Source organism: Odocoileus virginianus, chromosome 29 (assembly GCF_023699985.2).
Source record: "Odocoileus virginianus isolate 20LAN1187 ecotype Illinois chromosome 29, Ovbor_1.2, whole genome shotgun sequence".
NCBI classification, from domain to species: Eukaryota; Metazoa; Chordata; class Mammalia; order Artiodactyla; family Cervidae; genus Odocoileus; species Odocoileus virginianus.
This window is the reverse complement of record NC_069702.1, coordinates 24,388,211-24,401,118: the sequence shown is the minus strand read 5'-3', so window position 1 is coordinate 24,401,118 and position 12,908 is coordinate 24,388,211. Positions and strand designations below refer to the sequence as shown.

The 12,908-nt window shown below is 43.6% G+C and overlaps 1 protein-coding gene across 5 annotated transcripts in view; it reads left to right on the top strand.

The window, feature by feature from the left end:
* SHROOM3 (shroom family member 3) overlaps positions 1 to 12,908 on the top strand; it is a 318,505-nt gene that overhangs the window by 236,310 nt on the left and 69,287 nt on the right. The window contains exon 1 of one of the 5 annotated variants that reach the window (XM_070458269.1): positions 5,238 to 5,700. The exons of the other annotated variants lie outside the window; for them this stretch is intronic. The gene's annotated coding sequence lies outside the window, so the exon portion shown is untranslated. Of the gene's footprint in view, positions 1 to 5,237; positions 5,701 to 12,908 lie in introns of those variants that run through there. 5 annotated transcript variants of the gene reach the window in all.

Here is a 12,908-nt window from a genome sequence, read left to right as displayed (position 1 = left end):
AAAAACTGTCCTTCTGCTAGTTCTGTTCTTCATTTTGCTTCTGTTTAGATTTGATAGTGGAGCCTAGATAGACCTGGATTTGATAGTGGATCCCACATCTGATCCACAAAACCATGCATACTGCTGGTGAGTGCTGTATGTATGCTTAGTTGCTCAGTCGAGTCCAACTCTCTGCAACCCCATGGTCTGCAGCCCGCCAGGCTCCTCTGTCCATGGGATTTTCCAGGCAAGAGTACTGGAGTGGGTTGCCATTTCCTTCTCCAGGGGCTCTTCCCGACCCAGAGATTGAACCCACGTCTCCTGCATTGCAGGTGGATTCTTTACCTGGCAGAGCCGCCAGGGATGCTGTACGGACATGCATTTGTAGTGTTGCAGATAGTAACTGAACTTTGGCCTACCTAGTCTTTCCCTATTTTCCTCAGGTTCTGACCTTTGCAAGATTCTAAATAGCTTTCTTGGTAATAACTAGGTTGCATAAAGGTCTTTACTTGGGGCCCTGGTCCTGAGGCTACAAAGAACAGCAGGAAACACAGAGGTGCCCTTGTCAGTATGAATCAGCTGCTAGCAGCAGAAGATGCCTTCAACAAAGAAAGAGAGTGAGGAGATTGTCAGCTCCGAGAACTTCCAGGCTTACTGGGCTATTTATGAGAAAGGTCTGTGTGATAGAGGGTAACTAACTTTGAAAAGCTGAAAGCATATAGAGTTTCCCCCTTTCCTGTTACAATCATCACTTCATGAAATAAAGTCTTTCCCAGGTTTAAAACAGTCTTAAATGTATTTCCTTACTTTCAATATCCATTTTAACCTTTTATTCAGTAGGATGGTTGTTTACTTGTTTTTCACATTTTTCTGTGAGTGGTTCAAAAAAATAAAAATATTTGTCAAAGTGAAGATTACATTAGAAGTTATGAAAAATTCACCTTAAACCCAAATAAATAGTCATTTGAGAAGGGAGGACCTATATGTTCTTCCTAATATTTTCTCTCTGAATCAATCAAGCGTATTCTTTCTTGATTGTGTTTATACTGACCATTAAACAATCCCTAGAACTGATTTTCAATATTCAACAGATTTTGACAGTTGTTCTAAGGTTTCAACATCCAAAAGAAGAGCACAGATGAACCAGGGAATTTATTGTATAGTTATGCAAGAGCTTGCAGTTGCTGTTACTATTATTATTTAGCAAAGACTCTTATGTTTCAAATACTTATATTCTTCATATGAAAACTTTATTTACTTGGAATAATGGAAAAAGGCCAAACTGAATTGCTAAGAAGTAATGGTTGACTGGACTTCCCTGGTGGTTCAGGTGGTAAAGAATCTGCCGACAATGTGGGACACCTGGATTCAGTTCCTGGGCTGGGAAAATCCCCTAAGGAAGGAAATGGCAACCCACTTCAGTATCTTTGCCTGGGAAATCCCATGGATAGAGGAGCCTGGCGGGCTATAGTCCATGGGATCACAAAGAGTTGGACATGACTGAGTGACTAACCCCACCGCCACCTGAATAGTTGACTATTTCTAAGTGACATTTAATAAAGTACAATATATATTAAAAACTTATTACTGTAATATTGAAAAGAAGCTAAATTTGTGAAATAAATTCAAAATCCAAATCACATATATGATTTCTATATGTCGTTTCTTTAAAGATATAACTAAATGTATTAGACTAATTAAAATTTAAAAATTCAAAGCATAACTGCTGAGATTGGAATTTAGAGACATATGGCAGTAATCCTAACTGTCTTAAGCTTTTTGTTTGAAAAAGACACTCATTCTCACAGGTTTCTCCTCAGTAATAAGACCTGATAATCGTAGTGGAAAAACAAACTTTTAAATGTGTATACAGAATGAATCAGACCATTCGAATTATGTCAGATCCTTAATCAGTATAGATTAATATAATGTGATTTTAAATATTTTTAGGTTATCATCTGCTAAGTCACTTCAGTCGTGTCCGACTCTGTGCGACCCCATAGACGGCAGCCTACCAGGCTCCCCCGTCCCTGGGATTCTCCAGGCAAGAACACTGGAGTGGGTTGCCATTTCCTTCTCCAATGCGTGAAAGTGAAAAGTGAAAGTGAAGTCGCTCAGTCGTGTCCGACTCTTGGTGACCCCATGGACCGCAGCCCACCAGGCTCCTCCATCCATGGGATTTTCCAGGCAAGACTACTGGAGTGGGGTGCCATAGGTTATCATATTTAACTCAAATTGAAATTTGGGTTTGCAGGTTAAACTAATTAAGAGAAGTGGGAAGGGACTTCCCTGGTGATCCATTGGTTTTGCTTTCTAATGCAGGGGATGAGGGGTCAATCCCTGGTTGGGGAGCTAAGATCCCACATACTTCTGGACAAAAAACCAAAACATAAAACAGAAGAAATATTGGAACAAATTCAATAAAGACTTTAAAAATGGGCCACATCAAATATATACATATATATATATATATATTTTTTTTTTTTTTAAGAGAGAGTTGGGAAGAAAAGGAATTGGTGAAGGCTTGGGGAAGAAAGGGCAAAAATGTGCCTCTTACCAAGTGTAAATCATATGGTACGTAAATTATGTCATAATGCGTGTGTGTGTGCATGCTGAGTCACTCAGTTGTGTCTGACTCTTTGCAGCCCCATGGACTGTAGCCTGGCAGGCTCCTCTGCCCATGCAGTTTTCCAGGCAAGAATACTGGATTAGAATTTCTTACTCCAGGGGATCTTCCTGACCCAAGGATTGAACCCTCATCTCTTGCATCTCGTCTCCTGCATTGGCAGGCAGATTCTTTACCACTAGCACCACCTGGGAAGTCTTATATCATAATAAAGATGTTTAAAAGAATCATAACTTTAAACAAAAGAAAAAGTATGCAAACAGCAGGTTGCTGATTGGCCAAGCAAACCCTTTCTCTAAGATTAGGTTGTGTATTTTTCATATTTGTTACCCCCGCATAAAATATTTTAGTATTTTTAAAGCTTTATTTCTTGATCAGTATATCTGTTTTCACTAGAAGAAATAAAATGCTCTGGATTCTAGTGTGATGCATTATTTCTGGGAGTGATCTTGATGTAGGAACGAAAAGGCAGCATGACTTGACAGAAACCGTCTTGGCATTTATCCAAATATACACCTGATATGTGTAACTATTTCACGGTCATTTATCATTTATGCTTTGGGAGGAAGGGTTGGGCCATTTTGAAGGGGAACTGAAGGACCAGGTGAGGGAACTTACTCCTAGCTCATACAGAGAGCAGTCTGCCTAATTTTTCTATTGCTGTGTATATTTTTTCATTTCCAATCTCACCTTTGATCCCAGGAGACAATTTGTTTTCTTTTTATCTACAAGTATCTGGTGATACATCTAAATTATAGGTAGAAGTTAAAAAGTGTTTTTCCAGAATCTGTGGTACAGCGGAAGCCCAGGACTTCCTGTCATAGTGATGGATTTCACTGGTGTCATGCAGTCTATGTGGGAGGTAAAAGTTGGATCTAAAGTGTTTCTAAAACATTTTCTTTAAATTGCAGTCCAGGTGATTTACAATGTTGTGTTAGTTTCCAGTGTGAACCAAAGTGATTCAAATATGTATATAGCCTTTCCATTATAGGTTATTACAAGATATTGAATATAGTTCCCTATGCTTTTCAGCAGCACCTTGTTGTTTATTTTATATATAGTAGTTGGTATCTGCTAATTCCGAGCTCCTAACTTATCCCTTCCCCCCTTCCTCCCTTTGGCAACCATGCGTTTATTTTCAGTGGCCAAAGTGTGTTTTGAATCACCAATTTAAAGTGATGTTTAACACAGGAGTAGAGGAAACTGGTCCAGCCTTACAAGATTTCACCTGACCCTGAGCACTTAGAAAAGAAGGTATAGAGGAGCAGCAGCGGAGGAGAGCTTATCTCTTCTGCCTACAGAGCTCCTGGCTGTGTCCTCGGCTAATAGGTGCTTACTTCCTCAACATGGAGGCAGCAGCAACGTGCTTTCTAAGCAGTAAGGACTGACCACCTTGTTTAAAGCTTAAGTTCTGAGCATCATCTGCTTCCACCTAAAAGTAGATCCCCACAGGACATTAGGACACAGAACAGGCAACATTAGCCTCCCTGCTTCTAACACCTAGCAACAATGTGGGTGGGTACCCCTCTGGCTGTGTGGCAGGTGTATATATATTTGTACATGCCTGTGATACTATGATGCAAACAAAATACAACTTCAAGGGGGGGTAATACCTTGGGGGAGGGGGAAGCCTGTCCATGAAGATATCGATAAAGAGGTTTATTTAGTAGTTTCTGTAGCCCCTAACGCTTCTGCATTGTGCCAGGATATTATAAAAAGCACAGCCAAGTAAAGGCAAATAATATTAACTCTATGGGAACTGAGGTTTCTAGTTCCTACCTAATTAGACATTCTCTTTTCTATGTCTATATGTGTATTTATCATCCTAAATATAGAACCTGATATATATAAAATAATATATAAAAACTACTATATATATAAAAAAATTACTACATATAAAATAAAATTTTAACAGGCGTGCTGCTTGAGGGAGAAAAAGCCAATTTCGAACCTTACTGTTAATCTCTGGAGATGCATGTGAAAGCCATTAAGAAACGTACTTTTTACAGAAAAAAAAATTTTTTTTTCCACCTCTATTGCAAGAGGCTGGACGAGCCTTTAAAGAAAGATGAAACTGAAAATAGCACCATACCCTCCTTAAGAATTTTGGAGTACCTCTATCTCAATGCAAAATAAATGCAGGTGTGTATACTGCCTAAGACCCCAAAGTTTGCAAAGCTGAATCCAGAATTTCCTTTAAGATTACAGTCATAACCTGTTAATAATCACCTGTTCCTCATCTAGAGATGATGCTCAGCAAACAAAAGAACTGGGAAGGGAGGTTTGAACAGCATTAACGATCAGAAACAACCCGAATCTCTCCAGTTGATTTATACTGGAAAAGGACCCACGGAGGAAAAGGATGGCTATTTTCCTTGTAATGCGAGCTTTGTTTTTCTTTTTTTTTTTAAGAAGTGAACTTTTTACCTTGTTCATTCATGCTTCATTTGCTCAATTACTAACTATATAGCCCCTGAAAAGCGAGCGCGGGCTTTTTGAAGTGGATATTTTGTTCTGGGATTTCCCCCCTTCATCTCAAAATGGGCGGGGAGGTGGAGTTAAGACACCTTTCTGACTGTGAACCGATCAAACAGCGCCTGAGTGTGTGCGTCGGCCCCCTGAATACCACGAGGACCCGAGGACGTGGACTGCGGGGGGACGGCGAGCGGAGCCCGGCTCTTGCAGCCCGGAATCCTTTTTCAAACCTTCGGGAGCCAGCGCTGCCATTGAAATGCAAATCCCGTCCTGAGCGGCCGGGCCAATAGGCGAGGCTTCCTGTGCGATTACCTGGTGGCGAGCGCGGAGCGAGCGCGGCCCCTCCGGCTCGGCCCCGGCGGCCCGGTAGGCGTGGTGGTCGGGCGCCCCCGCACCTTCCGGGCCGGCGCCCCGCTTCACCCCCAGCAGCCCCGCGCCCCGGGCTCGCCGCTGTAGCCGGGGCGCAGGGCGCGGCCGAGCCTCCCATTGTTAAGCGCGGCCCGGCCCCGCCGGCGATGCCCCGCGCCGCCTCCTCCGAGCGGCGGCGAGGTTTGAACTTGGCGTCGGCCCCGAGCCCCGCGCGGCTGCGGGGGGCGACCGCGGCCCGGCAAGCGGCGATGGTGAGTGTGGGGCTCGGGTCCGCTTTCCCCGGGCGGGGCGGAGGGAGGGCGGGTACCCCGCCGTCTGCTTTCTAAAGGGTGTCTGTTTCGGTCCCCGCCGCGACTCTGGAGAAGCCTCCCTGCAAGGATGAGTCCTCGGGCGGGCTTTCTCTGCCGGCGGCCGGGGTAGGTGGCGCCCTCCGAGGGTTCTCCTGACACTCCTGGACCTTGGCCTTTTTTTTTTTTAAACAATTTTATTAGGGAGGCAGAAACTGCTACTCCGAGAGGAAAAGAATTGCAGATTATTGACAGCATGAAAACTTTTCAGGAGAAATGATCTGTGAAATATTTTAATTTTGATAAATTGCTTCTTACGAGGGCTCCTGCTGAGTTTAGAACGACTGGCCTTTCTTGGTTTTACTGGATTTGTTTCTGTAGGAAAGATCCCAAGAGTGCTTTTGAGGCGCATGCCTGCCCCTCCCCCCTTCCACTTGTTCCACCTCTTAAGGCAGTTTCTTTTTAAAGGTGTGTTCCACTGTCATGGTGCAGGAATTAAATCATAAAAATGAAATGATACCTGACACACGCTTTGCTGTGAGCTGCCAGAAAGAGAAAAGTGCCTTGCTGAGGGGTGGGGGAGAGGTAATGAAATTTCAATACATCCAGCATCCGGTGGGGGAGGTGTGATCGGCTTTTTCTTCTCTCTGATGTATTTTGGCATTCTTTTTTTTTAATCGTGTTATTGTTGTGGTGCACTTTTGTGCATGGAGGCTTTTGGAGAGGAAGGGAATAGAAGCCCACATGTATATAATCTCCATGGTGAAATTGCTCTGAGATGTCAGGGTCAGGCAGGAAATCTTAGCACAGGGGCTTCTAATGATAGTTCTGTGCTTCTCCTATTTCTAACTAGTTAATATTTTAAAGCTAGTTATATTATCATTTCCAGCTAAAAGCACATTGGTCAGACATATGCTTAATCTTGCCTCAGATAATCTCACCGGAAGTTGGTTTACATTTTAATTAATTTCGATGGTTAATTTTTGTCTTTAAAAAATTTTTGTTTTAATTACAAAAGTGTTTGATGATCATGGCAGAAAAGGTGGCATATACAGAAGTAAACTGTCCTTAACAATAACATTTACGCTCTATTGGTCAAGGCCTAGTTTTTTCATGGAAGCCTAGTTATTTGAAAACTTTGCAGCTGTATTGGAGTTTTTAAAATTGCTAACAAACCTGGTTTAGGGATTTAGGAATTGACAAGGAAATAAATTTATACTTTAAAAACTGTTATAACCAACAATAACTTATTCACATGGTTCATGGGATGGAATTTATTGTGGCAGTTTCTCTTGAATCAACTTCCCACATCTGCTCCAGACAAATGGTTTCTGTTTGTATAGCCTGTTTTGTAAATACATCTCTACCATGAAGGCAAAGTGCCCAAACACATATGCCTTTCCAGGGCTGGTAACTAGGTTCATAGAGTTAATATTTTTATTGGTTTCTGCATCAGAACTTCCTTGCTGTACACTTGATAAAACCCTGGAGAAGGTTACCAAGGGATGTTGTAGAGAATTTACTTCCCTGGAGATTTTAAGAATAGGATAAACATCCATCTGCTAGGATAGCTTTGGTGCAATACTGTTTGGATAAAGGCAGGCAAGGTCACTTCTCCGAACCCCCAAATTGAGGAATTCTAAACAAATTTCAGTCCTCAGCAACCTGGAATCAAGGGAAATAAAGATTGCCTCAGAAGCACCTGAGCCCAGGATGTGGCAAAGCCCTGTTTTGATTTATGTTAAAAAAAAAAAAGATTCTCCTTTGGTTAACAGGATTTTAAATTTACCCCCAGGACTTGCCAGTCCTTTTCTGTTGATGGATAGAAAATCAACAATGATTTATTTATTTTCTAAGACATTCTAGGTTGACTATAGCACAAGTTCCGTAATTTCAAGTAAATGAGCAGATTCATGGAAATTAAAAGTTCTGCCTCCCAAGACTTAGAAGGTAAATAATCTGCCTGCAGTGCAGAAGACCTGGGTCCGATCCCTGGGTTGGGAAGATCCCCTGGAGAAGGGAATGGCTACCCACTCCAGTACTCTTGCCTGGAGCATCCCATGGACAGAGGAGCCTGGCGAGCTATATATAGTACACAGGGTCACAAAGAGTTGGACACAACTGAGCAATTGACCCTTTCACATCTTATGTGTTAAGTCTGGTTACATTTTTACATCAACGTTTTACTTTCCCCTCCAAATGTATTCTTGACTTTCCATTTCCAATGTAGAAACTGTGTGGTACTTTCCCCAAAACCAAGCATTCCTGTATGTAACTTGTGTTGGAGGCTGTCCTCCTGAGCTCCTGCTCTGCCGGTAGAATCTCAGAGGTTGCTACTTCCTCCGCCCTCCGGTTTGACAGAAGTATCCTGTAATCCTAACCACCATGTGACCTCAATTTCAGTGACACCTTCCTCCCTTTCCGTGGGCACTTGATCAGGAATAGCCTTCCCTTGCCCTCCCTGCAGGATCACTGGGAGGGATTTACTTTCTAGGAAAGGTCATGTCAAAAAAAAAAAAGGTGGGGGGCAAGTCAGGAGTCTCCTGGCTGGCTGGTTTTTTACCCCCACCTCACATCCCTTCAGTTGTCCTATTTCTCCCTGCACGCCAAGCATGTTTTCTTACACTTTGGTAACACCCAGAGAAGGAATAGGAGTGTGAACAATGATCATTCATTTGTTCGACAAACATTTGCTATGTGGGAGGCCCAGCAACTGCAGATCGGTCCTCTGTCCTCAAGGAATTTGTCGTATAAGAGAAGAAATCAAACATGTCAGTAAGCTATGTCATTCTGAAGGAATAGAGTCCAGGGGTTAAGAACTTGTTTGTTATAAAGTTAAACATACATCAACCTTATGACTCAACGTATCCACGCCCAGCTATTTACCCAAACTGACAAAAACAGATGCCCACAAAGAGGCTTGTACTGGGTGGCTATGGCGATGTCATTCATAATTGCCAACAACTGAGAACAACCCTGTGTCCACCAACCAGAAAACAGGTAGGAAACTGCGGTACAGCTGCACCAAGGGAATACCACTCAGCAATCAAAAGGGGTGAACTTGTGATAAACACAAGAACCAGGGTGAATCTCAACCATTATGTTAAACTGAAAGGAGGCCGACGCAAAAGAATAGATAAGCAGTTCTATTTATGACGTTCTAGAACAGGCAAAACTAATCTATGACCATGGATGTTAGTGGTTACTTGGGGGTGGGAATCGAGAGAGTTTGACTGGAAAGAGGTGACTTTTGGAGCCATGGAAATGTTGTATGTCTTGATTTGAATGATTGTTACACAGTTATCAAACTCCATTGAACTGAGCATTTGAAACATGTATTTTATTGTATTTGAAGCATTAACTCAATTAGAGGCAGGGCTTAGTTCCTGGAGATAGACAAGAGTATATATCTCATCTCTGCCTCTAGGTGTATGTTACTTTGGGCAAGTTATTAAATGCATCTGAACCCGGAAGCATTGGACAATAATAAAATACCTCCTTCATAGGGTTGTTTTAAGAAATGTTAGGTAATCAAAGTATTTAGTTTAGTTAAGAACTCAGTAAGTGTCCCCTCATAATTTGTTTGGGAAAGACAATGTAAACTTTGCCAAGTCCAACAGAAGCATTTTGTTGTTAGAATGATTTAATTCATTCACTAAGCATTTACCAAACGTTTACGGAGAACATATTAACCCCTGGGAATTCAGTGATGAATAATAAAACATTTTACACCCAAAGGTTCATAGCTGCTCTGATTGTGTGAATGTGTGCCATTTCTCATGGACTTTTTTTTTTTTTTCCAGAGCAGAGGCACTCTCTAGGGTGGTTTTATTAGTTTAAAAAAAAAGTTCGGGGACTTCCCTGGTGGTCCCGTGGCTAAGACTCGCACTCCCAATGCTGGGGGCCTGGGTTCAATCCCTGGTCAGGGAACTAGATCCCACATGCTGCAGTTAAGACCCAGTGTAGCCAAATAAATAATTTTTAAAAAAAATTTTTTTAAGTAGTTTAAAAAAAGCCTCTTGCTTAAGGTGGAGATTTAAAATTCTGTTTGTTTTTTTTTAATGCTGTTTTCTTAGACACCAGAATTTCTTCTTATCCTTACTAAAATTCACAACAAAATGGTCTTCTGTAAAGGCAGTATAGAATTGTGGAAGGGTCTTAGGCCATGAAAGCAGAGCAGCCTGGGTTTGGATCTGATCTCCGGTGCATGCGTGCTCACTTGCTTCAATCGTGTCCGAATCTTTGTGACACTGTGGACTGCAGCCCTCCAGGCTCCTCTGCAGCCCTCCAGGCTCCTCTGTCCATGGACTTCCCCAGGCGAGATTACTGGAGTGGAGTGGGTGGCTGTGCCCTCCTCGAGGGGATCTTCCCAACCCAGAGATCAAACCCGCATCTCTTAAGTCTACCTGCATTGGCAGGCAGATTCTTAACCACTATGGTCACCTGGAAGCCCACATCTGAGCTTTACTGCCTAGTAATTTAGGGTAAGTCCTTAAATTCTTAAAGCCTGAGTTTCCAGATCTGCAAAATGGTGATAAAAGAAGTGTTAATATATATTATCAGATTAGGCTGTTTTAAGGATTAAACTACAAAAATAACTATCCTGGCACCTAGTGGGTATTAAAATCTAATGTGTATCGCCTCGTTGCTAAGAGTTAGACTCTGTCTCCAACTCTTCTTGTATCTTCTTCATACTTGTATGAGGTATAGGCACTCTTATTGAGCCCTTTAAAGGTGAGAAAACTCCAAAACCACAGGAGAGATGAACTAGCTTGCTGAGGGCATGGAGGTGCCAGGGTTGCAACCCCACAGATCTTGCCTCTCGACTGAGGAGGTTGTTAATAGATGTCAGTTACTTTTCCCTTCTTGTTGTTGCTGTTGTTCAGTTGCTAAGTCATGTCCATCTCTTTGCGACCGCATGGGCTGTAGCACGCCAGGCTTCCCTGTCCTTCACTATCTCCCAGAATTTGCCTTTCCCTTTTAGGTGAAATTATTTTTAAGATTTAATTACTGCAGGTAGAAAGTGACACCAATAAGTGGTGCTTAGGCTACAATGTTGGGCGGTGGGCAGGTAAGCACCGGTGATGGAGAGTGGGTGTATCTTAAATACTTGATGTGTCTACTTTCTACCTTGTGGAGGGGGACTCAAAGAAGACACGCTTGTGAATATGGTCAGGGTCTTTCCCCAGCCCCTCAGAAGTGTTCCTGTCAGCGGCCCTCTCTGACTTGTGAACAAAGAATGTGGATTTGGTTGAGATTTTGTAGAGCCCTAGTAGGAGCTGACATAGATGCAGTATTATCTTGGTCTCTAACAGCAAGGCAAGGTGAGAAATGTACCCCAAGCCCTGAAAGAGAAATGTAGATCCCCTTGTTGTAATCTATTACACACACACACACACGTGTATCTGTTAGAATATTGTTGTTTGACCCCATGGACTGCAGCACGCCAGGCTTCCCTGTCCTTCACTATCTCCCAGAGCTTGCTCAAACTCATGTCCTTTGAGTCAGTGATGCCATCCAACCATCTCATCCTCTGTTGCCCCCTTTTCCTCCTGCCCTCAATCTTTCCCAACATCAGGGTCTTTTCCAGTGAGTTGGCTCTTTGCATCAGGTGGCTAAAGCATTGGAGCTTTAGCTCCAATATGTATGTTAGAATATGTATATGACTGAATCTCTTTGATGTACACCTAAATCTAATACATTATAAATCAGCTATATTTTTTAAAAATTAAGAGGAACATTAAACTGTTGCCCCAGGATATTTTATATTCCCCATTTTCATGGTGTTTCCTCAACTGCCAGATTCTGGAGAACCCTGAGCTAGAACTTTATAAAAGAAAAAATCCCAAGTGGTAGATTGAGAACCCTACTGAGTTAATGAAGACCATATGAAGTCACATTGGCCAATTAAAATAATATGTGGGTGCCTTGAGGGGAAGGTAGTTAAACAAGTATACGGACATGATTCCCTATGTAGATATGAGCCTTTTTCACGGAATTCCCAGCCCCCCCCCAGAGTATAGGTTTTTATGCAAGATGCTCTCTTAACGTTCTCAGCATCCATGGCTGTCTTCTGTAGTGTAGCTTGTCAGCCAACCTCCGGACCAGTTTCTCAACCACCCAGGTCTGTGTAGAACCCACCGGGGAAGCCCCGCAGCAAGCAGAGTGGGTGCTGCTGGGGCCACGGGCTGAAGCCAGGGGGCACGGAGGAGCCCGTTTACCGAGTGCTGCTTGTATTTAAAGGAACGTCACCGTGTACCAGTTTTGTCCACCCAAGTGAGCCATGTTATCTCAGGGCAAAAGTCCTGGCCGATGAAACTTTGGGGGCATCACTCTGAAGGGGAGAAAAGAAATCTGGAGAGAAACCCTGCAGCTCTCTGGTTGTCTCCCAGCCCTGGAGGCTGCTTGGCTTTGTTCAGTTTCCACTAGTCTCTTACTCTGATCCACAGTAACTGTGCTGGGCTAAAGCGAGGAGACTTGCAGGATCGTCACTCGAAGGTCCCTCTCTGCTTCTTCCCCATCGCCTCCAGCCTCTTTCACTCAACTTAAGCCCTTTGTGTTGGTTCCCATGGTTACCTCTTCACCACCAGCAGCTGGAATTCAGTAGTGAGAGGAGGCCGCCTCCCCACTGAGCCAGGTCTGGCTGGGGCGGAGGCCGCTGATCCGCCCCTGGTTCGTGGCATGGGGTCACAGTCCAGTACCTTCTCTTTGTCATGGATTCTGTACTTTTCCCAGGCTTGGCGTGCTGGCATTCTAGCGGGAGGGGAGACGAGGGGTGATGTGCGGCTCACAGGGTATTTCCTGCTCTCAGCTAGCCCGGGGTGGACCTGCCAAGCCCCTGCCTGCTGCCACCACCTTCTGTGTGCTGGTACCCAGGCGAGGGGGTCGGACCTGCTGTGCTCATTCGGAAGAAGATGACCACTCACTTTCCCACCTGCTTTTGTTTTAGCTTTTGTGCCCGGTATCACCTGTTTATGCCTGGTAGACGTTAACAAGACCAGGCTCTGGTCTGGAAGGAATTGGCGTCCACGGCAGGTTTTCCTCCAGCTTGGAGGACCAGGCAGGCTCAGGAAACCTGGGGATCATGGACAGCCCCAAGGTTCAAGAGGAGAGCACAGCCAGCTCAGAGTTTGTCTTGAAGCTTCAAATCAGGTGCTGTTTGAGGCCTAGAT